Genomic DNA, 27386 nt, shown 5'->3' on the forward strand with positions numbered 1-27386 from the left:
ACCCATTCCCAGCATTAAATAAAGCAACAGTCGAAGATTTGTGATCCAGTCACATCTTATGCAAGTGTTATAATGCACTTGTCGTGGGGGATATTTTTGTCAAAACCTCTAGAATTTGGCAAAGCCAAAGACTATAAATTTAACTTTAATTTTTTGAGGAAACACGTTCATCACGGTGAATTTGCTGCCTGTAAAACACAACATGCTCAACTTTTCTGAGTTCTTAATTACTCAATTAAGCAAATTCTCAGATATTTGTAAAAATAATCAAAATGGTGACGAGTGAAATTAGGGAATAATTTCATGTGCGTTCTGCCCAAAATCAAATAATTTGAGGGAAATTATTTCATTCTGGCCAAAACTCAAGTGAAATCATTCCTTAATTTCACGTTTATACCATTATTAATATCATGGGTGACAAATTACTTCCATTGAGATGCCATTTTGGCACCGTAAGAAAAGTTGCCATGGCAACATTGTTATTTCACATGTGAAATTATAAATTAATGCTGAAATTTTGCGCCAAAATGAGGAGTAATTTGTCACCCATTTTATTAGCAAAATAAGCACTTTGGTATATTTCACTAGTTGGGGTTGATGAAAACATTGCATATATTAATGAACTTAGGAACTATTCAAGACATCTCTGTTTGTCCTGAATTCTTCACAAAGTGATTTTAGCAAAGGCCATCAAATGATAAGAAGACATTCAGTTGTAGCAATATCGAGGTTCATCTGCAACTTTGAAACAAGTGGCACAGAGGTAGTCCTAAATGGATCCACCTTCTGCTCACTTCCACGTACTTATTTAGGCCTGGCCAAACGCTCGCAACATGTTGCGTACGCTTGGCCACCCTGTTGGATATGTTGCGATATGTTGGATGATGTTGTATCAAATTTGAAAGCGGTCAAATTTTTCGTGCAACATTTTGGATGATGTTGTACTCGTTTGGCCACGTTCACGCAACATTGTTGCACTAGGGCATGTGCGCTAGGTTCACTTGTTGCGCTCCGGGGGCCAAGGGCGCGTAAACATTGACATGTTGCGTTAAAAAAGTTGAAAATCTTGGGGTCTTTCTGCAGGTAACGGAAAGCATTGTGTTTTTCGTCGCTTGGGATTAGTCTTTATTTGGAGTTGTTTTGTTTTCTGTCTTTTGTTTCTTTTGTTTTACGTAATTTGTGCTCCGGTACCTGCAGAAACTGCCAAATGTTGCGTGCGTTTGGCCAGCCCGTACAACACATGTCGCAACAATGTTGCAAGATGTTGCGTTGAAATGTTGCGAGCGTTTTGCTAGGCCTTTACTCAAGTGAAGCTACGATCTTCGCAGTAATGAATGCAAGTTTTAGCCCTCAGGGAGCTACCAAGAAAACCAACTGGTTCATTTAGCTTCCTATCTTGCCCATTATTTTTACTATATATAATTATTAACTAGTAATAGCTATCGCTAAGTGCCAACGAAATAAGTTTGCAGATTTGTATCAAAGTTCCAAAATACCCAACAGTAGTTGTAATTTTTTTATTCGAAACTACTACAACTCAACTTATCTTGTTAAACAATAATACAATCATAGAAATTGCACACGTTCAGTATCTCCAACAATAATGTAGATGTCAACGTGTTTTCCAATAATCTGGAAATCTGAACGGCCGTAATTTTAACGGGAATATACAATAATTAAGTTGAATAAAGTCAGTGCCATTTAAAAAAACCGCCAAAGCGTTTTCCGACTTAAGTTTTCAGTGTGAAACTTGTAACGAGGAATCAAACTCTTATCGCACATGAAAGTTGTTTCACTTGTAGAACTTTATTTTGCAAGATACAGCCATGAATCATAAGTCAACTTGATCATTGAATTGTGTACCTTGCAGACAACAGATTTCCTTTGAAAAATGAATTAAATTGTTCACAACTCAATCGTTACAAAACGAAAAACACACTGCTCTACTCGCGGGCCGAGGGCCGAAATTGACAAAAGCGGCCGATAACAGCATGCACGCCGGTTTAGTTTTGAGCTCGTTCACTCAATATAGAACACGACGGTTCGAAAATAAATATTAAAGAACACTCAAAGAAAGTGTACACAACAGAATGGTCAGGGAAATGGGAAAAAAATAGTCGCGCGCCTCATGCAAGTTTGTCTAATGACATCACTTCAAAACACGCATCTTCATTGGTCCCTACGAAAATCTCCACGGAACCTTACATTACACTTCTTACACTTACATTACCCTTTTCACAGGATGATCGAGAACTTTTCTGCCTGCTGAAATACCTCGCCCGGCATTAAGGCCGCCTTGCAAGCCTCTCGTTTTCGCTCGGTTCCTCGTTGGCAATTAATTATAAATTGCAAACCTACTAGACTGTAATAAAAAGAATTTTTAAAAAAATGTACGCCGACAAAAGCATAATAAAGATTATTATTATTATTATTATTATTATTATTATTATTATTATTATTATTATAAGCATCATCATCATCATCATCATCATCATTATCATTATTATTATTATTAGTATGCAAATGGGATATTCATAAGGCTAAGAGCCCACCTTTCCCCCTCCGAAAAAGGCTGATACTTTTAGCAACGTCTTTGATCAGTCCTTTCTCTGTATTCCCCCACGACAGCCCAGGGTCCCCTTCCAGCCCCCACCCCCCTTCAACATCTCGGGGAAACTGATGACAAGTGCTTTAAAACATGCTCAAAGTGCTGCTCTTGAAACCGATTTGTCTGGGGTAGGTGCATTACAGTGACCCGTAGTTCATGGACTACCCTGACAGACCAGGTTCAGAGAGTACTAAAATGGACTAGTTAAGGATTAGCTAAATTGGACTACCTGATACCTTTTGTTTTTAACTTGTGAACCATCAATTTAGTGTGGATGTTCCCTATCCTCTAGAGGGAATTGTTAGATGCATTTTGAATGATTTAAAAGCATACAAGCCGTTGAACTTTAGTATCTTTTACCAAAACAGTGCCTGAAAGATCATCATGTGTTGTACTGTGATGAAACAGCTGAACTTTGAGTAGTTACTGGATTGAGCCTTCTGTTTGGGGTTTATTATGAGGGCTCCTTACTTGGGCAGGCAGAATGGATGTGGCCCAGGTTTGTTCCCCAGACTCAATGCCATTACGAAAGTTGAGTTTGTTGGTCCTCAACTCTGTTCCAAAGGGTTTTTTTTGGAGGTAGTGTGGTTTTCCTCTCCCGTTTTTCGAATGGACAAAGTATAGAGGGGAGGGGGCACAATTTTCCTTGTATGTGTAAGATTTCTTTGGCAAGTGTACGATCCGGTTATCCCCGGCGATATCAATTAATGAAAATTAATTATGGATTACAATCAATATAATCAATAGTAATCAATAATAATCCAAATCGTCTTAATTGCTATTGATTATTATTAATTTTTATAGGTAATCAATAACTGAATACGCAACTTAATGGTGTGGTAGCGTGGACGTGCGTCATAAATCACGGGCATATTTTTGTGTCCAGAGTAATTCGATTGCACACGCTTTTGCCGTGTTGTGATAATTCCTTGCATTCCCACCGGGATTCCCACAACACGCTTGTTTCCGGACTTGACTTGTTCCAGACTTTTGTTGGTGTTTGTGATGGCGAAGCAAGTGGAACTATCTATACGGTGCGACGGTGGTTAAGTTAAGGCTACCACGAATGTTCCTTTAAAGTGAATGTTGGGGAAACATTTTACGCATTCAAGAAGAAAGGAGAACTTGCGAATGCGTTCAAAGTTGCCAATGATCGGCCACCTTCAAATCGAGCTTGTTAGTCCTCTGTGGCCCTTACACGAAAAGATTACTGTGTAGGTTTGGCCTATATTCAGGCGGCATAAAAACTGTTTCTTGTAGTGACGTTATAAATGCTGAGTATCTGAGTATAGCCACAGGTTGTGATCATTATAAAAACACTAGGCTTGATTTGGTTCTTGTACTGCAGTTTATTGTTGGACAAAATTTGCTGATGAACACGGCCCTTTTAAGATCCGGGTTTCCATCATTGTTAACTGAAATTAAAAATATATATATATCTCGCTTTTTGTGATTAACTAGTCAACAAGTGTTCGCTGAAAGTAGCTGCGCGCGGCCTTGACCTGGGGACTAAAGAAAGTAAAAATTAACAGTCTAATAACATGTTCTTATTTCGAGACCATCAAAACTTTTTAGTAATTAATAAGCTTTTAATAGTAAACTGTAGTAAAACTGCTACAAATTTGAAACATTTGATTTGCAATAACTTGAATCATAGCAAATAAAGTTTAGTGAGTGGTTTTTTAATTCATATCAAGAGAAAATGAGGGGATAGAGAGGAAGGCTCCCGGTCCAGCCCGTGGGATATGTCATATCCACGAAAGTTATTTTTAGACGAGCGGAAGTCTGTCTTCCAAGACGTCCGCATGCAGGTCTGATGTTTGAAAGAAAATAAATATTCATCAGCCTTCCACGTGCGCCGCCATTTTCTCTTTTCACTAAGAACCTGAGAGCGAGGAAAGACTGCATGCGGACGTCTCGAAAGACAGACTTCCGCTAGAACAAAGACTTCCGCTCGTCTAAAAATAACTTTCGTGGACATGACATATCCCGGCCAACGCCCTGAACCTCCCTCTCTGTCCCCTCATTTTCTCTTGTTCATATGGCGCGTTTTATTGAAAATAAATAACAAATTCGTTATCAATAAAAATCAATATCAATCGAGGATAATAAAAATCGATACTCACTCAACTTTTAGGCATTGATTTTTATTGATTTCCAATACCAATCAATTAGTTGTTATTGATTATTGTTGATTTTCATTAATTGATATCACCGGGGGACATCGTATGACTCGGTAACACGTCTCAACAGGCTAATAATATAATTTTATAATTCTCTCGGTTTGTTAAGAATGAATGCCATTAACAACAGTTTTAAATGTGAACAACTATTCTATGATCGCGTTTCAGCCTATGGTCGGGCCTTGGAATGTGGACTTTGGACTTTAGACTACGGAATTTGAACTGGATATGAAACATGTATGAGATAACGATGTCGGACTGCATAAATTAGAGTAAACAGCAAAACAAGGATAGCACCTACTGACCAAGATGTTGTAACACAAAATAAAGAACACTGAAATACTGTGAAAGGAAATGGGCTTAAAATACGTCGAGCAATGTGTAGCCTTCCCTTAGGCATGCAGGGTTGCACAGTTAGACTGCAGGTGGTGACCACCGTTATATTGCCTACTGAATGACATTATCAGTAATGGCAGAAACCCATAAGGGTTGAAACATGTAACGCGCGTTCACACCTTCCGAATATTAAGTGCGAACTGATTGGTTTAATGTTTCAGTGCTAAGTACCATATTTGGAAACCTCTCGCTCTTGTTGTTCGAAATATGGTACTTAGCAAATTGAATATTCGGAAGCTTGTTTCCCAGCACACAAGGGGTCGTTACATGTTTCAACCCTTATGGGTTTCTGGTAATGGCCATCAAATGATCTTACAAAATGCCAAATGTTTCAAATGTCGTTTTGAAAATTCCTTTTTATTTTCGTCTGTTTTAGTGAGAACTGAGATTTTGATGCAACAAAAGATGCCAAGGTCTGTTTTGCACAAGACGAACTGTACTGGGATCAAGAATTCCCGAGGGAAAGAAAGAAGGAGTTGCAGAGAGGAACGACAAAATAACATGAGAAATTTAGGGGACCATACAGGAGAGAGGACTAAGAAATGTAAGCGGGATGAAAAGTTCTTTAGTGAAGATATAAAATCAAGTGGAATCCATACTGGAGAAAGGCCATATAAATGCAAACAGTGTGACAAATGGTTTAGTGGAGGAGGAAATTTAAGAACGCATGAAAGGACACATACTGGAGAAAAGCCTTTTGAGTGCAAACAGTGTGGCAAGTGTTTTAGAAGAGTAGGACATTTAAAAAGGCATGAAAGAATTCACACTGGCGAAAAGCCTTATAAATGCAGACAATGTGGCAAGTGTTTCAGTCAAGGAGAGGAGTTAAGGAGACATGAAAGAACACATACTGGAGAAAAGCCCTATGATTGCAAACAGTGTGGAAAGTGTTTTAGTAGAGCAGGATCTCTAAGAGAACATCAACGAACCCATACTGGAGAAAAGCCTTATGAATGCAAACAGTGTGGCAAGTGTTTTAGAAGTGTAGGACATTTAAAAAGGCATGAAATAATTCACACTGGCGAAAAACCTTATAAATGCAAACAGTGTGCCAAGTGTTTCAGTCAAGGACAAAATTTAAAGATTCACGAAAGAACACATACTGGAGAAAAGCCTTATAAATGCAGACAATGTAGCAAGTGTTTCAGTCAAGGAGAGGATTTAAGGATTCATGAAAGAGCACATACTGGAGAAAAACCCTATGATTGCAAACAGTGTGGAAAGTGTTTTAGTAGAGCAGGATCTCTAAGAGAACATCAACGAATCCACACTGGAAAAAGGCCATATAAATGCAAACAGTGTGGCAAGTGTTTTAGAAGTGTAGCTCATTTAAAAAGGCATGAAAGGATTCACACTGGCGAAAAGCCTTATAAATGCAAACAGTGTGGCAAGTGTTTCAGTCAAGGACAACATTTAAGGATTCATGAAAAAACACATACTGGAGAAAAGCCTTATAAATGCAAACAGTGTGGCAAGTGTTCAAGTCAAGGAGAGGATTTAAGGAGACATGAAAGAACACATACTGGAGAAAAGCCTTATGAATGCAAACAGTGTGGAAAGTGTTTTAGTACAGCAGGATCTCTAAGAGAACATCAACGAATCCACACTGGAAAAAAGCCTTATGAGTGCAAACAGTGTGGAAAGTGTTTCAATGGACGACAAAGTTTAAGGATTCATGAAAGAACACATACTGGAAGAAAGCCTTATGAGTGCAAACAGTGTGGCAAGTGTTTCAGTCAAGGACAAAATTTAAGGACTCATGAAAGAACACATACTGGAGAAAAGCCTTATAAATGCAAACAGTGTGGCAAATGTTTCAGTCGGCGACAAGAGTTAAGGATTCATGAAAGAACTCATACTGGAGAAAAGCCTTATCAGTGCAAACAGTGTGGCAAGTGTTTTATACAGAAAGGAACTCTGAGAAGACATGAGGGAACCCATACTGCAGAAAAGCCTTATGAATGCAAACAGTGTGGAAAGTGTTTTAGTAGAGCAGGATCTCTAAGAGAACATCAACAAATCCACACTGGAGAAAAGCCTTATGAGTGCAAACAGTGTGGCAAGTGTTTTAGAAGAGCGGGATCTCTAAGAGAACATCAACGAATCCACACTGGAAAAAAGCCTTGAGTGCAAACAGTGTGGAAAGTGTTTCAGTCGAGGAGAAAATTTAAGGATTCATGAAAGAACACATACTGGAAGAAAGCCTTATGAGTGCAAACAGTGTGGCAAGTGTTTTATACAGAAAGGAACTCTGAGAAGACATGAGAGAACCCATACTGGAGAAAAGCCTCACAAATGTAAAACGTGTGGCAAGTGTTTTAGTGAATCAGGATCTCTGAAAATACATGAAAGAATCCACACTGGAGAAAAGCCTTATGAGTGCAAACAGTGTGGCAAGTGTTTTATACAGAAAGGAACTCTGAGAACACATGAAAAAACCCATACTGGTGAGTTGATAAAAGAGCGCACTTTAAACCACCATGAAAAGCATAGTTGTTGGATTTGCCAGGAGGAGTTGAGCAGCGAGCTTGTTCTTCTTGAACATTACCAAAATCATATGAAGTTGGAAGAGCCGTCGATCTAAATTGGTATAGTAGCTAGCTTTCCCTTTGAGAACTTCTAACCTAATTTCAAATTGATCAAGGATGGAATTATCTCAATGAAATGTATAAATGGAGGACGTGAATGCTCGGTGCTCTAACCTCAACTTTGAAGCTTTCATTGGACATTTCTAACCCTGCATCATTCACACTGATTGTTAGAGGGGAATTTCGAGTGTAGATTTCAAGTTCTTTGCCCCTGCTTCAAAACTTTGCATGCAGTTCTTAGTTATTGATTGGTACCTGTTTTTTTCTGTTATTATTTACAAAGTTGAGTTGTGAATGAGTTTTGTGCGTTTCTGCGAGTTTATAGTTGCTGCACAGAATATGGAGGGCAATTCACTTGAAAATACTCCCTTGAGTCTTTCTACTGACGAGGATCAACTAATGGCATTCAGTCTCTGCCTCTTGTTAGTGGAATAACAACACTACATACTAAGTGAACCGAAATTATTAAAACTTGTTTTGCATTCGTGAAGTTTTCTTAATTGTGTTAACTCCTCATCTGTGTTTTTCGAATTTCACTTTGGAGTTTATGTTATGTATACATACGGCAACGTAAGGTCTGAGTACGAAAAGCCAGCAGAAATCGTTTTATTACACTTATGGTAACATCCCAGTTTGTTACATTAATGTTGTTGTTAGCCAATACTTTTATTATTGTATCCAGACGATATTCGGAAGAATGAAATTTTCAGTGTGAGGGTGGAGAGGAATAGACAGTTAATTCATCGCCCAAATGTTGTGTATTAAAAAAATGAGAAACAACACGAACGACAATAAGAGATATTGTTCATTTTCCATAAACGAATTGTTTCTTTTCAAATGTTGATTTGCGAGTACTTCAATGTGCTGCATTCGAAATCCTTAAATTTCTACAGCGGTCGGATCTGCCTTCCCGATCTGGAGGTTTGTAGCACACCAGGAGGCTTTGTGCTAAGAGGAGATGAGCTTCGGTGACCGTTAGTCTGCGTTTCTTAGTGATGTTGTGCAACCTTTGGGAGGGGTTGCGTGGTGGTGCATTTAGTGTGGGGGAGGGGGGGGGGGTTCTCCTGTCTCTCGGTGATCGGGGTCGGGAAGGGTCGTGTTGCTTGAGCTGATTGCTGGTGCCGAACCACCACGATCAAATGATGAAATGATGCAAACATTGTTATTCGTTAAAAATCTTGGCAAACATGTTCTTTTTAAAACATGCTACAGAACCTAGTTTCCTAATTTCAGTTGGTATACTATTCCACAGTCTTGTTGCCGAAACAGCGAAAGAGCGTCCACTCTCTGTTTCTGTTATATATTTAGACAAACAGCATTTATGCTTGACTATCTAGTGTTGCGGGAGTGTCGCTCATTATTCAAAATTAAGTGTTCATTTAGATAATTCGGCAAATGCCCATTAATTCGCTTATACATTATTAAGCATTTATCTATCTTATGCTGCTCATAAAATGGAATCCAACCTAGCTTGTTAAACAAAGCAACTGATGGTGTCATGCGATCGGCATAAGAAATAACGCGTGCTGCACGTTTTTGCAATCTTAAGACCCTATAAACCGACTCTTTATCACAATTTGCCCAAACAACATTAGCGTACGACATAACAGGGCGAATAATGCTATTACAAAACTGAACTCGATGTTTAAGAGGTAGACAGGCTCGAATCTTACGCAGTATTGCGATTCTAGAGGCCAACTTTTTACAAACTTTCTCAATATGTTTATTAAATGACAATTTGCTGTGAATTTCTACGCCTAATAAGGTAGCACAGTCCACATTACTGAGCTGTTTTCCGTTTACGATACCATCTAAGTCACTTCCATTAATGTTAGCTACACATCTTTTCCCAGTGATCGTGAGTACTTAAGTCTTGTCTTCATTTAATGGGAGCTTATTTCCTGAAGCCCATAATTGAATTTCAGAGACAGAGTTATTTAGTGATGAACTTAAGGTGGCTAAGTTTTTTACATCCGCAAAAGCGGTGACAGTCGTATCGTCTGCGTAAAGGTCCAACTGAGCACTTGTATACAAGGGCAGATCGTTGATAAACAAGATGAAAAATAAAGGACCTAAAATACTGCCCTGAGGGACTCCATGCAACATCAAAGCTTCGCTTGACTCACTCTTATTTACACGGACCACTTGCTTCCTATCCAACAAATAAGAGTGACACCAGGCAAGCTCCCGGTTAACTATACCATGCTTTTCCAACTTGTGCAACAATAGCTTATGGTCCACCACGTCGAAAGCCTTTCGATAATCAACCAGGACCATGCCGCATACATGATTATTATCTAAGCCGAACAAAAGATCGTCAACTAACTTGATTAGAGCAGTCTCGGTACTGTACATCCTACGAAGCTCAGACTGTCTAGAATACAACAAGTTATTATCCATAAAGAAAGCATATAGATGAGAGTTGTGCATATGACGTTCGATTACTTTTGACACCACCGGTAGCACAGAAATTGGGCGATAATTAGAAGGATCACTGGCCGCACCTTGTTTGAACAGTTGAGTCACATTAGCGATTTTCCAACGAGTAGGAAACTTTCCTGTGGAAAACGACATGTTGATAAGCCTTGTTATGCTTGGAGCTAAAATAGGAGCGGCAATACGCAAAAACCTGGCGCTCATTTTATCGATACCTGCAGCCTTATGAGGACTGATCCCCTTTATAAACTGAAGCACCTGAGCATTGGTTATGTCTGGAACAGAGAAAACCACATCCGGATCTTTGCAAGACTCAAAAAAGTTTACCAACGTGGACAAGTCTGATGGTGTGTTTCCCAGTCCAGATCTCAGATTATCAGCGATTAAGGAAAAATATAAATTAAACTGCTCCGCAATTTCTGCAGCATTTTCAACAGCCTTGCCATCCAACTGAAGCTTACTAATCCCTTTAATCTTTCCGGATCCTGACAATGCTTTTATCGTATTCTACGTTGCTTTAGGTTGTTTCGATTTTCTTCGAATGCATTCTTGTAAAACTCACGCTTTGCTGAACGTAAGGCAGAAACAGCCTTGTTCTTCGCCTCTCGATAATTTGCCCAATCAGAAGTATTGTCCGATTTCGTAGCCACCTTCAAGAAGTGATCACGAGAGTGCAATTTTTTAATAACTGCATTGATCATCCAGGGGGGCTGAGTAGTGTGTTTGATTCGCTTTTCCCGCCAAGAACAATGATCATCGAGGGCAAAATTAAACATCTTCTCCCAGGCATAAACAACATCATCAATATCTTCGAACACAAACGCTGTCTCCCATGGGATCTGCTCTAGTGTTCGCTTGAATTGATCATCATCAAAATATTTCATGTCACGGTACTTGATTCGAGAAGACCATCGCTGACCGACATGTTCTCTAACATTAAAGTAGCCTTTGTACAGAAGAACACCACCTCGCGCACCCAGCCCGTGGGTCCGGGTATAATCAAGCAGTGGAAGGTCTATTACAAAAGGAAGTTGCTGCGGCATATCGTCAGTCAATTTGACGGAGAGCATTCTGCCAGTCAGATAGAGAAGTCTAATTAATGAGACATTAATGAGCAAACCAATGGCTATGCACGTGCGCTTTAAAATTTGTAAATTTCTTTCCCATTCTCTGCCAATCTGCAACGCGAAATGACTAAATCTCAAGTTCTAAGGAAGACGCAAGCCAACAGGGGCAAATCTTTGATTTTCTTTCTTAGTTTCAACACTCTTCCTCCCAATTCAGTTCCTGGATCGTTTGGATAGTCTGAGGAAGTTGAACAAATTGGAATAATCACGAAACACTTAAAGAAACTCAAACTAGCAATCAAGTATTAAATGACGTTTTCGCGGCCGTCGACGTCTTAGATCTTAAGGTCCCTAGTGTTTCAGACATGTAGGTATGTACCCCTGAACCATGGATTTGGATGACGACGATGACGATGATCCGTTTGCCGGTGAGGAGTTACTAGACCTTGAAGCCCTAGTACAGAAGATGTCCAAGAAAAAATATTGACGTTGTACCCTATGCTGCTATCGACGATGACACAGACGCCTATCACCGTTTAGACCCTGCTCACCCTGACTGAAGGGAAACCCTACGAGATGAGGTTATCGCAACTCACACAAAAAACAAGACAGAAATATAGATTGATTCGGACAGTGATGATGGCAGTGACGATGCTCCTTTACCAATCCCAGCAGCGCAAACAGAAAACGTTGTATATTTGCTTAATTTTAGCGTATGAGGTAATTATCTTTAAAATGTAATCACGTTAATCGGTCAAGTTTGGGCTTTTTCTCTGAAGCGACCACCACCTAGAAGCGATCACTTTGTCGTACTCCAAGAGTGGTCGCTTACCAGAGAGTTGACTGTACGTGATGTGGATTTCCGGTCGTTTCCGTCGTTGCCGAAGGCGAAAGTTGAGTTTATTTTAATTTTCTCGCCGTCAGAAATCCCGGATCTCGGAGCTTCAAAGTGACGATTTCCCGGATCCCGATTCGTAATAACGTTGAATCCCGCGTCAAGTCCCATAGATTTTTTAGAATCCGAATCCCGGGCTCCAAAAAGGCTAAATCCAGGATCCTGAAAATCGCGGCCTCCAAAAAGGCTAAATCCAGGATCCTGAAAATCCTATTGGGGCCCCTTACGAAAGACTAAAATCGATATTCATCTTAAAGTATTTGACAATGAGAACAAAATGATGAAGCAACTGGAACGTAAATCTTTTGTCAAGTATTTTGCGGGTGTAATGATCGACAATAATCTTTCCTAGACATTTCATGTAGACTACATTGCCCTCAAAACTCCTCAAGACTCAGACATTTTGTAGCGACTTCTATTCTTTTCAATATTTATCGCTCTTAAATGCATCGATACATTTCTTCCGGACTACTGGCCTGGGGCCAGACTTAATGCTAATCTAAACATGCAAAATTTAAATCATCCAGAAGCGGGCCCAGTGTTTAAGACAAAATCCGATAGAAAGTCGAGCAATTTCAGCTTTTCGTGGACAAAAATCTGGTACCAGAATAATTTTAAGTATTTTACTGTCCTTTTTACATTTCCTGAAAGCTAATTATATAAATATTTGCCTGAAATAACACCAAAAACAATTTCCCATGCGAACGAGAAAAATTAAATTTCAACGTTCAGAGAAATTGTACAAACAAGTAAATTTTCATTATTAGTTTCATTTCACCAGCACTTTCAAGTGTTTCTTACGAAGTTCAACATTAGTTTTTGACATATGGTGTTTCTAGAAATGATTTTTTTAAAGAAGATATTTAAAACAGTCGTACAGAAGTTTGCAATACGATGTTTATAATCTTGGTACTAGACTTTTGTCCACTTGTTACTCGAACTTCTGGTGGATTCCGTCTTAATTAGCTTTAATTTACTTTAATTTGCAAGTAAAAAAGAGCATGCTATACCTTTATTCATACGTGCTAACATTCTTCCTGTGGAGATGCTCTATTACAAAGCTGTATCAACTCTAATGCATGATATCCATTGCAAACCTGCACCTACAAACTTATAGACCTTTTTACTAACATTGATTCTATCCACTCCTGTAACACTCGATCAGCCGAAGCGGGCAATTTTTATGAGAAATTTTCAAGGTTACATCAAAACAGTCAATCGTCGCGGAGTGGATGTAAAATATGGAATGATTTTCTTCAATACTGACGAAAAAAGAGGAGATTTTCCTTTTAAATTTATCTAAAACAAATATTACTGCGATGTTTAGAGCTTGAGGATTCTTGTGTTCATGTTACATGTATTACCCTTATACAAACGTTACGTCTTCTGGCAGAGTAGAAATATTCTACAGGCTAATTTATCAACTCAGGGGACATGAAAGAGTCCATATTGGAAAAAGCCCATATAAGTGTGCGCACTGTGGCAGGTGTTTTAGACAAGCTGGGCATCTAAGATTGCATCAAAGAGTACATACTGGAGACAAGCCTTATCAATGTAAACATTGTGACAAGTTCTTTAGTCAAAGATAAAGTTTTAGTGAGCATGGAAAATTCCACACAGGGCAAAAGCCCAATAAATGCAACCACTGGAGCAAGTGCTTTGGTTACTTAGCAATTTTAAGAAGACATAGAATGATTCCTAGCGGAGAAAAACAAACAGTGTGACCAGTGTTTTAGACGACCAGGAGACCTGAGGAAATATCATGAAAGATCCATAGTGTGACTAAGGCCTAATCAGTGCGAACACTGTGGGAAGTGTTTTCCTCAACCAGAAAGTCTAAGTTTTCATCGAAGAGTGCATACTGGAGAGAAGCCCTGTGAATGCAAACAGTGTGGCAAGTGTCTTAGTAGATTGTTCACTTTAAAGAACCATGAAATAGTCGACACTGGGCAGAAGCCTCTCAAATGCAACCAGTGTGGCAAGTGTTTTAGTTATTTATTAACTTTAAGAACACATAGACTGATTCATACCGGAGAAACGTCTTATGAGTGTTAAGAGTACAGAAAGTGTTTTACGGGAGCAACAGTATTAAGGAGACATGTCAGAATCCATACTGGATAGAGACTTTCTGAATACCAGCACCGTGGTAAGCCCTTCAGTTAAGTAGCAAGTCAAAGGAGACAAGGAGACATGAAAGACTCCACAGTGAAGAGAAAAAGCGAGAAGTAAGTATGAGGAGATATGAGCAACGTCGCACCGGAAAACAGCCTCATGAATATAAACAGTGTTACAAAACATTTAAATCAACCATTTAATCAATCAGTTAGACATGAAAGAATCCATACCGGAGAAAAGCCTTATGAGTGCATCCAGTGTAGCAGGTGTCTTACGCACAGGGAAAATGGAGTCCATACTTTAGAGAAGCCTTATAAATGCAAACAGTGCTGGAGGTGTTTCAGATACAGAAAAAAAAACTCTACAGGCACACGAAAGAGTCCATACTGGAGAGTAGCCGTATGAATGCAAAGAATGTGGCAAACGTTTTAGCCGAGCAGATTCCCTTAAGAGACATGGAAAAATTCACACAAGTGCAAGAAGGATCAAAGAGTATCAAAAGATACTGGAAGTAGGCCAGAAGATAACATAATAACACAAGCTTTTGAGGGGCATGAAAGTCAACCAGAGCATGAGCTAAGCTGTTGGGCAATTCCTCTTGACAATTAAAAGTGGGCTGTCCAGTACAGCCAAATTAAGAGTAAGAGTCACATGCTGTTGTTCTAAACCCAAAGCTGTACCAAATGTCTTAGGAACACGTTCTAACATTAGTCCCGCACTACGTTGCTATTGAGGGGATCAGAGTTGGTGCAGTGGCCCAAGCTCGATTCCTCACTCACCTTCATATGTGGGTTGAGTTTTATTTATTACTGTGCTCTCATCAAAAACCAGCATTTGCTTCGATCTGGTTATATTTCTTGTGAATTAATTGAATTATATGTACAGCTTTCCCAATTTATCAGCAGATAACTTGTGCCGCACTAAATATGCTTGTGACGTTATGAAATATGATGATGATGACAATGATCCTTATGACTGTTATTATCATTATCATTATCGTCATCATCATCGTCATTGTTCACATTCCAAGACCTAATGATAACATTACTCGTAAAAGCAGTAACAACAGGTCAATATGGAGGCAGTACGGCGCAGGGGTTAGGGTGCTTGCGTTGAGGTCCGGAGATCCTTCGGATCCTGGTAGTCGTTAGCTAAACCTCTCGGTTGCACTTGTAAATAGCAACATGTAACTGGATTAACAGTTGTTGCTCATGTTTAATTGATTTCGTTCCATTGACTGCCTGCAACGCCCGTACGAGTCGAGGTCAGTTAAGTAGGTATGTATGCATTATTACTATGTAAATAGAACTGAGAAGGATAATGGGTCACTAATAAGCCTTAACTAAGGTTATTCTTAACGTTTTTTTGCCCTGTAACTATTGTTAAGGGTGGTAGCACTTACCTACAGAAAATCAGTGGTTTCTAAGGAAGCTTTTTTGTCAAGAGCTCTACACAAAGGTTGCATGGATGGATCTTTGAAATTACTTTATTAGTTTTTTTTACATGAGAATTTTTATCATTTCGTAAATGAGAGTATAAAGGAAAACAAGTTATGATGGGATAAATTTTAATACATTTGTAAATATTTTTGATGATTATGATGATGATGATGATGATGATGATGATGATGATGATGATGATGATGATTATTATTATCATCCTTATTGTTATTATTGCCGTTATTATCATTGGAGTCATCAACATGGAAGGCCGTACGGCGCAGGGATTAGGGTGCATACGCAACTAGTCCCTGTCTTTGCGTTTCAGTGAGAAACATGTAAAAACTCCCGGAAATTGAATGAAAGAGGCTGTTTCTTCACTGGATGGGAACCCTCCCATCATTTTTGATAAACTGTAGCATGTAATTTTTATTTGGACAAAAAATGGAAGTGATATTTTGAAAAGCGTATTAAAGGAGGGCCTTATAAGTTATGACTTCATCACTTTTTTACAAATAACTTTTGAAATCCATGCTACAGATTTTGTGTTAGACTGTTCTCGTACTGTTGCGTGAAAAAATTGTGAAAAACATTGTTAACTCGCCGAGTTTTTAGGCATTTTCTGCTTTGGTCAGGTAAATTACCAAATATGGTTGTGAGTCGAACGAGACAAAGAATTGTTAAATAAGCTACATTTAGCAAAAAGGGTAACTGTTCAGTTGAAGGGACTCGAGAAATGATTATTTGAAGGGGTCCATGGCAACAGTTTGGTAGTAAAAAGCCACTATCCTAATTATTTTACAAAAAGCATGAAGGAATTGAAATGCGGAGAAACATCGCAAGAATGTCTTGTTTTCGTCCGTATATACATCCAATAATGCTTTGGGCCGTAAATCGTGACGTCAGTTGAAAAGAGTGCTATTAAATGCTATTGCTTGATGAGGATCTTGATGAGAAAGCTCACATAATCTAAAAACATTAAAGTGCCGCTAATTTTGCATGTCCTTTTTTCTTTAGATTTTAAAAATAGACGTACTATAAATAGGTATCATGCCAATTTTTATCTCAAAATTCCCACGGAAAGTATGATTATTGTAACGTAGTTTTTCGGTTTTCGCTGTCCGCCATTGCTCGAACGGCAAATGACCGTGAGCAAGGAAAAGGGTTGGGTGTCGCTGGATCGCCTGGGGTCTGACGTCATATGCGCAACGCTCAAAATAAACGCGGCTAATTTCCCATGTCGTCTATGAGATATGACAGATCGCCGAGTTGCTTTTCGCTGATATTATATACATTACTCCTTGATCGACTTGTTCGCTTTGTCAAACGCCCACAAAGCGATGCGCGTATGACGTCACGAGCCAAATCTTGCGTGAAGACCGCTTACAAAATAATCGCAGGCTTCTCCAATGCCGTTCGAGAAATGGCGGACAGATTTTTAGCGGTTTTTGGCTGGCTATTTCCCGACTTATCTCGCTTCTATCGTTCCAAATTTAAATGCATTGTATTATTTTGAACATATTAACTTAATTGACGTTGAAAATATTCGAAAAGAAAACCAAAAATTTTCGTCGTAGTGGCACTTTAAGCTCTTTATTATATGGTACACATGTATGTTTGCAAGAGACCTCTGGCGTTCTCGTTAGTTTTACTCGCAGAGAATAATCAAACCACTTCTCTTCGCGGTCAAGGGGGGTACGCGCACTCTCATTGGTCAATAGCTGTGTTTAAATGAGAGTATGTAAACATTTTGATTGGTTATATCTTGTAAAATGCGCGTTTTGTTTGGCTGGTAGGAAATGTGAGCAGGTATGAAGAAAATCTTTCTCAATCAAGAACTAAAAACAAAACAGCAGTTTCCTTCATTTGCCGAATTATTTCTTGTAGAGCAAGAGCTCTTCACTCCTGCTTTAAACATGTCTTGCTAAAACTGAATATACAATTTTCATATATTTTTTCACTTTCAACACCTTCTCATTGTCTTGACCTCAGTTCACTTTAGCAAGTTGTAGAAGTTAAGAACTGGAACAACAAACATTTCATTTTGAGCCGAAATTTGATCTTACAGTAGAAGATTTGGGGATTTTTGTACATTTGCTTTTTTGTGCTGATTTACCCAATTGTGAAATAAATGATTTCACCGTGAAAACGTTCAACAACCAACAATTAAGTTTCATTTAAAACTGGGTGAATGGAAGTGCATTTCGTGATTTATGGTATCAGGTTGTCACCATCAACGTCAGAAAAGTGTTTCTTTTTAAACCAGATTTTGCGCGGCAGGTATTTTTTGCAGGTTGCAGGTTGAAATTTCATTTTAACTGGAAAACCGCTGGCACTAAAAAGGAAGGTAAAGCGATAGACTTGCCGTGACTGTTACACGAATAGCTAACCTTAGGCCTAATTAGGCCTAAAGAAAAGTTTTTAGGCCTAAGGTTAGCTAAACGTTTTATTTTCAAAGGCTTCGAATTGGGTACATACACAATTAAGTTAAGCGATTTGTATATTGTTTATTTTCCCCTGAAAATGTGCTCTAAAAATAGACACTTATGACTCTGATGGGGATTAGGTGAATTAGGGTAAAATTTAATCACTCCATGGACTCCAGTGGCGGATTTAGGGGAGAGCCCCGTTATTTTGGCAAAAAGTATATATTCCCCCCCCCCCCCCTACTCTTGTTGACACTTGTTATCATTAATATAAAAAAAACCTTTTAGGTAGAATAACTTTTGAAGATTAGGGGTGGCTCTCCGGGTTTCCATGTTTTGAATATATGCAACGGAGACGTCGACCTACGTAGTTGAAGTACTTCATCTCCCATTGGCCATGAAATCGAAATATGAATGAAGCATAATACAAATTCCAAGACAGCTAAATCTGCAGTCCAGTCCGATTACTGATTGACTTAGCAACCGCCCAGATAGGTGTGATACCAAGAAACCAGTTGTTGTGAGAAGGTAAGAATCCAGTACATGTATTTTAATTTCACTTTTAGCATAAGGAAGGGGGTCTTTTGTTTAAAATTATCGATTCATTCCCGTTAAGTGAAGTTGTTGCCAAGAAAAGGTCGATCTTTTCTTAATCCAGCTTGATCAAAGTTGTCCGTGATCGCGAGATTGACTGGTTGCAGTCGCTGAATAACCTGAATAATGTTCTGTGGCCTTCGCTGAAAGCTTCTTGACAGTTTCTTTCTTACGAAAGATTCGCCACCAGAAGCCTAACAGTCTTTAGTCAAACTATAATCAAGTGACCCATCAGTATTTTACTTATTTGTTGATTATGTGAAAAACTGAGCCGGTAGACAACCTTCGTAAAGAGAGCAAGAGCGACCGTTAACGGCTTAAACCGCAATATACAAAGATGAAGTATCACCCATTCCCAGCATTAAATAAAGCAAGAGTCGAAGATTTGTGATCCAGTCACATCTTATGCAAGTGTTATAATGCACTTGTCGTGGGGGATATTTTTGTCAAAACCTCTAGAATTTGGCAAAGCCAAAGACTATAAATTTAACTTTAATTTTTTGAGGAAACACGTTCATCACGGTGAATTTGCTGCCTGTAAAACACAACATGCTCAACTTTTCTGAGTTCTTAATTACTCAATATCTCAGATATTTGTAAAAATAATCAAAATGGTGATGAGTGAAATTAGGGAATAATTTCATGTGCGTTCTGCCCAAAATCAAATAATTTGAAGGAAATTATTTCATTCTGGACAAAACGCAAGTGAAATGATTCCTTAATTTCACGTTTATACCATTATTAATATCATGGGTGGCAAATTACTGCCATTAAGATGCTATTTTGGCAGCGTAAGAAAAGTTGCCATGGCAACATTGTTATTTCACATGTGAAATTATAAATTAATGCTGAAATTTTGCGCCAAAATGAGGAGTAATTTGTCACCCATTTTATTATCAAAATAAGCACTTGGGCTATATTTCACTTGTTGGGGTTGATGAAAACATTGCATATATTAATGAACTTAGGAACTATTCAAGACATCTCTGTTTGTCCTGAATTCTTCACAAAGTGATTTTAGCAAAGGCCATCAAATGATAAGAAGACATTCAGTTGTAGCAATATCGAGGTTCATCTGCAACTTTGAAACAAGTGGCACAGAGGTAGTCCTAAATGGATCCACCTTCTGCTCACTTCCACGTACTTATTTAGGCCTGGCCAAACGCTCGCAACATGTTGCGTACGCTTGGCCACCCTGTTGGATATGTTGCGATATGTTGGATGATGTTGTATCAAATTTGAAAGCGGTCAAATTTTTCGTGCAACATTTTGGATGTTACATGATGTTGTACTCGTTTGGCCACGTTCACGCAACATTGTTGCACTAGGGCATGCGCGCTAGGTTCACTTGTTGCGCTCCGGGGGCCTAGGGCGCGTAAACATTGACATGTTGCGTTAAAAAAGTTGAAAATGTTGGTGTCTTTCTGCAGGTACCGGAAAGCATTGTGTTTTTGGTCGCTTGGGATTAGTCTTTATTTGGAGTTGTTTTGTTTTCTGTCTTTTGTTTCTTTTGTTTTACGTAATTTGTGCTCCGGTACCTGCAGAAGCTGCCAAATGTTGCGTGCGTTTGGCCAGCCCGTTCAACACATGTCGCAACAATGTTGCAAGATGTTGCGTTGAAATGTTGTGAGCGTTTTGCCAGGCCTTTACTCAAGTGAAGCTACGATCTTCGCAGTAATGAATGCAAGTTTTAGCCCTCAGGGAGCTACCAAGAAAACCAACTGGTTCATTTAGCTTCCTATCTTGCCCATTATTTTTACTATATATAATTATTAACTAGTAATAGCTATCGCTAAGTGCCAACGAAATAAGTTTGCAGATTTGTATCAAAGTTCCAAAATACCCAACAGTAGTTGTAATTTTTTTATTCGAAACTACTACAACTCAACTTATCTTGTTAAACAATAATACAATCATAGAAATTGCACACGTTCAGTATCTCCAACAATAATGTAGATGTCAACGTGTTTTCCAATAATCTGGAAATCTGAACGGCCGTAATTTTAACGGGAATATACAATAATTAAGTTGAATAAAGTCAGTGCCATTTAAAAAAACCGCCAAAGCGTTTTCCGACTTTTCAGTGTGAAACTTGTAACGGGGAATCAAACTCTTATCGCACATGAAAGTTGTTTCACTTGTAGAACTTTATTTTGCAAGATACAGCCATGAATCATAAGTCAACTTGATCATTGAATTGTGTACCTTGCAGACAACAGATTTCCTTTGAAAAATGAATTAAATTGTTCACAACTCAATCGTTACAAAACGAAAAACACACTGCTCTACTCGCGGGCCGAGGGCCGAAATTGACAAAAGCGGCCGATAACAGCATGCACGCCGGTTTAGTTTTGAGCTCGTTCACTCAATATAGAACACGACGGTTCGAAAATAAATATTAAAGAACACTCAAAGAAAGTGTACACAACAGAATGGTCAGGGAAATGGGAAAAAAATGTGTTTTCAGTGACCTCCGACCACAAGATCATCAATAGTCGCGCGCCTCATGCAAGTTTGTCTAATGACATCACATCAAAACACGCATCTTCATTGGTCCCTACGAAAATCTCCACGGAACCTTACATTACACTTCTTACACTTACATTACCCTTTTCACAGGATGATCGAGAACTTTTCTGCCTGCTGAAATACCTCGCCCGGCATTAAGGCCGCCTCGCAAGCCTCTCGTTTTCGCTCGGTTCCTCGTTGGCAATTAATTATAAATTGCAAACCTACTAGACTGTAATAAAAATAATTTTTTAAAAAATGTACACAGACAAAAGCATAATAAAGATTATTATTATTATTATTATTATTATTATTATTATTATTATTATTATTATTATTATTATTATTATTAGCATCATCATCATCATCATCATCATCATCATTATCATTATTATTATTATTAGTATGCAAGTGGGATATTCATAAGGCTAAGAGCCCACCTTCCCCCCTCCGAAAAGGACTGATACTTTTAGCAATGTCTTTGATCAGTCCTCTCTCTGTATTCCCTCACAACAGCCCAGGTTCCCCTCCCAGCCCCCACCCCCCTCCAACATCTCGGGGAAACTGATGAAAAGTGCTTTAAAACATGCTCAAAGTGCTGCTGGTAACTTGAAAGCGATTTGTCTGGGGTAGGTACATTACAGTGACCCATAGTTCATGGACTACCCTGGCAGACCAGGTTCAGAGAGTACTAAAATGGACTAGTCAAGGATTAGCTAAATTGGACTACCTTATTCCTTTTGTTTTTAACTTGTGAACCATCAATTTAGTGTGGATGCTGCCTATCCTCTAGAGGGAATTGTTAGATGCATTTTGAATGACTTAAAAGCATACAAGCCATTGAACTTTAGTATCTTTTACCAAAAGTCTGCCTGAAAGATCATCATGTGTTGTACTGTGATGAAAGAGCTGAGCTTTGAGTAGTGACTGGATTGAGCCTTCTGTTTGGGGTTTATTACGAGGGCTCCTTACTTGGGCAGGCAGAATAGATGTGGCCCAGGTTTGTTGCCCAGACTCAATGCCATTACGAAAGTTGAGTTTGTTGGTTCTCAACTCTGTTCGAAAGGGTTTTTTTTTTGGAGGTAGTGTGGTTTTCCTCTCCCGTTTTTCGAAGGGACAAAGTATAGAGGAGAGGGGGCACAATTTTCCTTGCATGTGTAAGATTTCTTTGGCAAGTGTACTTTCCGGTTATCCCCGGCGATATCAATCAATGAAAATTAATTATTGATTACAATCAATATAATCAATAGTAATCAATAATAATCCAAATCGTCTTAATTGCTATTGATTATTATTAATTTTTATAGGTAATCAATAACTAAATACGCAACTTAATGGTGTGCTAGCGTGGACGTGCGTCATAAATCACGGGCATATTTTTGTGTCCAGAGTAATTCGATTGCACACGGTTTTGCCGTGTTCTGATAACTCCTTGCATTCCCACCGGGATTCCCACAACACGCTTGTTTCCGGACTTCACTTGTTCCAGACTTTTGTTCGTGTTTGTGATGGCGAAGCAAGTGAAACTATCTATACGGTTTGACGGTGGTTAAGTTAAGGCTACCACGAATGTTCCTTTAAAGTGAATGTTGGGGAAACATTTTACGCATTCAAGAAGAAAGGAGAACTTGCGAATGCGTTCAAAGTTGCCAATGATCGGGGGCAGCTCGGCCACCTTCAAATCGAGCTTGTTAGTCCTCTGTGGCCCTTACACGAAAATATTACTGTGTAGGTTTGGCCTATATTCAGGCGGCATAAAAACTGTTTCTTGTAGTGACGTTATAAATGCTGAGTATCTGAGTATAGCCACAGGTTGTGATCATTATAAAAACACTAGGCTTGATTTGGTTCTTGTACTGCAGTTTATTGTTGGACAAAATTTGCTGATGAACACGGCCCTTTTAAGATCCGGGTTTCCATCATTGTTAACTGAAATTAAAAATATATATATATCTCGCTTTTTGTGATTAACTAATCAACAAGTGTTCGCTGGAAGTAGCTGCGCGCGGCCTTGACCTGGGGACTAAAGAAAGTAAAAATTAACAGTTAATAACATGTTCTTATTTCGAGAACATAAAACTTTTTAGTAATTAGTAAGCTTTTAATAGTAAACTGTAGTAAAACTGCTACAAATTTGAAACATTTGATTTGCAATAACTTGAAGCATAGCAAATAAAGTTTAGTGAGTGGTTTGTTAATTCATATCAAGAGAAAATGAGGGGATAGAGAGGAAGGCTCCCGGTCCAGCCCTTGGGATATGTCATATCCACGAAAGTTATTTTTAGACGAGCGGAAGTCTGTCTTCCAAGACGTCCGCATGCAGGTCTGATGTTTGAAAGAAAATAAATATTCATCAGCATTCCACGTGCTCCGCCGTTTTCTCTTTTCACTGAGAACCTGAGAGCGAGGAAAGACTGCATGCGGACGTCTCGAAAGACAGACTTCCGCTAGAACGAAGACTTCCGCTCGTCTAAAAATAACTTTCGTGGACATGACATATCCCGGCCAACGCCCTGAGCCTCCCTCTCTGTCCCCTCATTTTCTCTGGTTCATATGGTGCGTTTTATTGATTTCATAATCAATAAAAATCAATATCAATCGATGGTAATAAAAATCGATACTCTCTCAACTTTTAGGCATTGATTTTTATTGATTTCCAATACCAATCAATTAATTGTTATTGATTATTGTTGATTTTCATTAATTGATATCGCCAGGGGACATCGCATGACTCGGTAACACGTCTCAACAGGCTAATAATATAATTTTATAATTCTCTCGGTTTGTTAAGAATGAATGCCATTAACAACAGTTTTAAATGTGAACAACTATTCTATGATCGCGTTTCAGCCTATGGTCGGGCCTTGGAATGTGGACTTTGGACTTGGACTACGGAATTTGAACTGGATATAAAACATGTATGAGATAACGATGTCGGACTGCATAAATTAGAGTAAACAGCAAAACAAGGATAGCACCTACTGACCAAGATGTTGTAACACAAAATAAAGAACACTGCAATACTGTGAACTTAAAAGGAAATGGGCTTAAAATACGTCAAACAATGTGTAGCCTTCCCTTAGCCTCTTGTTTGAATACTGTTTTAACACGAAACAGGGTTGCACAGTTAGACTGCAGGTGGTGACCACCGTTATGTAGCCTACTGAATGACATTATCAGTAATGGCCATCAAATGATCTTACAAAATGCCAAATGTTTCAAATGTCGTCTTGAAAATTCCTTTTTATGTTCGTCTGTTTTAGTGTGAACTGACATTTTGATGCAACAAAAGATGCCAAGGTCTGTTTTGCACAAGACGAACTGTACTGGGATCAAGAATTCCCGAGGGAAAGAAAGAAGAAGTTGCAGAGAGGAAGGACAAAATAACATGAGAAATTTAGAGGACCACACAGAAGAGAGGACTAAGAAATGCAATGCGTTCTTTAGTGAAGCTATAAAATCAAGTGGAATCCATACTGGAAAAAGGCCATATAAATGCAAACAGTGTGGCAAGTGTTTTAGAAGTGTAGAACATTTAAAGAGACATGAAAGAACACATACTGGAGAAAAGCCTTATGAATGCAAACAGTGTGGAAAGTGTTTTAGTAGAGCAGGATCTCTAAGAGAACATCAACGAATCCACACTGGAGAAAAGCCTTATGAATGCAAACAGTGTTGCAAGTGTTTTAGAAGTGTAGGACAATTAAAAGGGAAAGAAAGAACTCACACTGGCGAAAAGCCTTATAAATGCAAACAGTGTGGCAAGTGTTTCAGTCAAGGACAACATTTAAGGAGACATGAAAGAACACATACTGGAGAAAAGCCTTATGAATGCAAACAGTGTGGAAAGTGTTTTAGTAGAGCAGGATCTCTAAGAGAACATCAACGAATCCACACTGGAGAAAAGCCTTATGAGTGCAAACAGTGTGGAAAGTGTTTCAGTCAAGGACAAAATTTAAGGATTCATGAAAGAACACATACTGGAGAAAAGCCTTATGAGTGCAAACAGTGTGGCAAGTGTTTCAGTCAAGGACAAAATTTAAGGATTCATGAAAGAACACATACTGGAAGAAAGCCTTATGAGTGCAAACAGTGTGGTAAGTGTTTTACAGAGAAAGGAACTCTGAGAAGACATGAGGGAACCCATACTGGAGAAAAGCCTTACAAATGTAAACAGTGTGGCAAGTGTTTTGGTCGAGCATTTTATCTAAGGAGACACGAAAAAACCCATACTGGTGAGTCGATAAAAGAGCGCAGTTTAAACCACCATGAAAAGCATATTTGTTGGAGTTGCCAGGAGGAGTTGAGCAGCGAGCCTGTTCTTCTTGAACATTACCAAAATCATATGAAGTTGGAGGAGCCTTCGATCCGAATTGGTTTAGTAGCTAGCTTTCCCTTTGAGAACTTCTAGGTCGTTACGATCTCCAAACTATTTCTTTTTATAGGAAAGGTCTGCTTCTTTCTTTCCCCTTCAGGTGAATAAATTCACTGCTATCGCACGACTTCAATTTAAGTTCTTTGCCCCTGCTTCGTGTCTTTGCATGCAGTTCTTAGTTATTGATTGGTACCTGTTTTTCTGTTATTATTAACAAAGTTGAGTTGTGAATGAGTTTTGTGCGTTTCTGCTAGTTTATAGTTGCTGCACAGAATATGAAGCGCAATTCACTTGAAAATACTCCCTTGAGTCTTCCTGCTGACGAGGATCAACTAATGGCATTCAGTCTCTGCCTCTTGTTAGTGAATAACAACACTACATACTAAGTGACCCGAAATGATTAGAACTTGTTTTGCATTCGTGCAGTTTCCTTAATTGTGTTAACTCCTCGTCTGTGTTCTTCGAATTTATGTTATGTATACATACGGCAACTTAAGGTCTGAGTACGAAAAGCCAGCAGAAATTGTTTTATTACACTTATGGTAACATCCCGGTTTGTTACATTAATGTTGTTGTTATCCAATACTTTTATCATTGTATCCAGACGATATTCGCAAGAATGAAATTTTCAGTGTGAGGGTGGAGAGGAATAGACAGTTAATTCATCGCCCAAATGTTATGTATTAAAAAAATGAGAAACAACACGAACGACAATAAAAGATATTGTTCATTTTCCAAAAACGAATTGTTTCTTTTCAAATGTTGATTTGCGAGTACTTCAATGTGCTGCATTCTAGTACAGTTCGAAATCCTTAAATTTCTACAGCGGTCGGATCTGCCTTCCCGATCTGGAGGTTTGTAGCACGCCAGGAGTCTTTGTGCTAAGAGGAGATGAGCTTCGGTGACCGTTAGTCTGCGTTTCTTAGTGATGTTGTGCAACCTCTAGGAGGGGTGGCATGGTGGTGCATTTAGTTTGGGGGAGGGGGTGGTCCTGTCTCTCGGTGATCGGGGTCGGGAAGAATCGTGTTACTTAAGCTGATTGCTGGTGCCGAAGGAAGAAACTGCGCAGACGGACGTGGAGGAGAGCACTGAGGGATGGTTCGCGGATGCGCAGCTGGTTGCAATTGGGCCCCGTGGCGTGGCAACGGCGTGGCAACGGGCTGGCGACTACCTGACCTTAAATCCATGGTGATTCCCGTTGCAACGGACGAGGCTTGGTGTAAGCGTGCGAAGGTTGGGCGCGCTTGTGGTATTGCATTTTTGAGGCCTCCTTGCGTCGAGTGATGTCAGAAAATACTGTCGAATGTTCTGCCAGTGCAGATTTTAGGAGGTCTTCTGAGAGTGGCTGTGTAGAGTTTGGTAAGGTGTTGATCTCTGAGACTATCGAAGATGGTCTATTCCTCTTCGAACACCTGTGCATGTCCCTAGGGACATTGTAATTAAAATAAGAAAGAAGACCCTTGCCTTTCTTTTCAACAAGAAAAGTGATAATATTAAAAGCGACGGGCTTTATCAGGAGTAGAGGTAGTTTAAGCATGACTGACATTGATTAATAGCTTTGCGACTCGCTTGGATTCCACGTGTGCTTTCTTTTCGTTCTCAAACTGGAAATTAATTTCCAACAACTTTTTCAGAAAACTTGGCGGTTTAAAGTTTTTACTTTTGTGCAACTATGATACAAAATTTCTCGATCCCAAATTACCGGTTTTTTTGATAGAGAAATGCTGTCTTTCTTCAGTGAGCTTAAATCATTGGA

At 39.0% G+C, this 27386-nt stretch overlaps 1 pseudogene; it reads left to right on the forward strand.

Annotated features, from left to right (window-relative positions):
- The first annotated feature begins 5567 nt into the window (after positions 1–5567).
- The window catches only part of LOC138014120 (zinc finger protein 700-like), a 34176-nt pseudogene continuing 12357 nt past the window's right edge, over positions 5568–27386 (forward strand).

The sequence above is a fragment of the Montipora capricornis genome, chromosome 1 (assembly GCF_036669925.1).
Source record: "Montipora capricornis isolate CH-2021 chromosome 1, ASM3666992v2, whole genome shotgun sequence".
In the NCBI taxonomy this organism is placed as follows: domain Eukaryota; kingdom Metazoa; phylum Cnidaria; class Anthozoa; order Scleractinia; family Acroporidae; genus Montipora; species Montipora capricornis.